A 725-nucleotide genomic window follows, 5' to 3' on the forward strand; every position below is an offset into this window, starting at 1 on the left:
ACTATTTAGATTGAACCTATACACAATTAAACTTAAACATTTCATAAATTGAGTAGTATATGAGTAGGTATAACACCAACATTTAGAAAATTATCTTATGAATAAATCGACTACTGCCTTTTAAAAAGAAAATTATTTTAAATTATGATCTGAACTTGTTAGGACCGAGTCTTGAAAAACTCATATTGACTGTTGAGACGAATAAAAAGATTCTTTATTAATGGTTATATTAAATGAAGCATATTTAACGAATGTGTATATGTATTGTTAAAATTTAAAAATACTAAATATAGGTATCGAGTAGAAATAGTATTTAATTTCGAGATACACATTACTTATTGAAAAAAACTCAGTAGGTACCTAGATACTAGATACAATCGTATTTAAAATAAATGAACTATATAAACATAATATCGACATGTTTTCTATAAAAAGTGATGAAAAGTGCTGATTCATGGATATTTGAATATAATATGAGAAATACTCTTTTGGAATCATTAATGCACTTTTATTACCTTAAAAACAATTTTCTTAAAAAATGTTAATTTTTTTTTTTTTTTTTTTTTTTATTAAGAAAATATATACAATCTGTATTAACTATACAATAAGTAATAATGATGATTTATATACAAAACTGGACGGCTTGATAGAAGGGAGTGTCCAAACAACACTACTTCAATTTTAGACTTTTTTTTTTTTTTATTTTAATTATTTATTGACCCTGG

Source organism: Acyrthosiphon pisum, chromosome X (genome assembly GCF_005508785.2).
Source record: "Acyrthosiphon pisum isolate AL4f chromosome X, pea_aphid_22Mar2018_4r6ur, whole genome shotgun sequence".
NCBI classification, from domain to species: Eukaryota; Metazoa; Arthropoda; class Insecta; order Hemiptera; family Aphididae; genus Acyrthosiphon; species Acyrthosiphon pisum.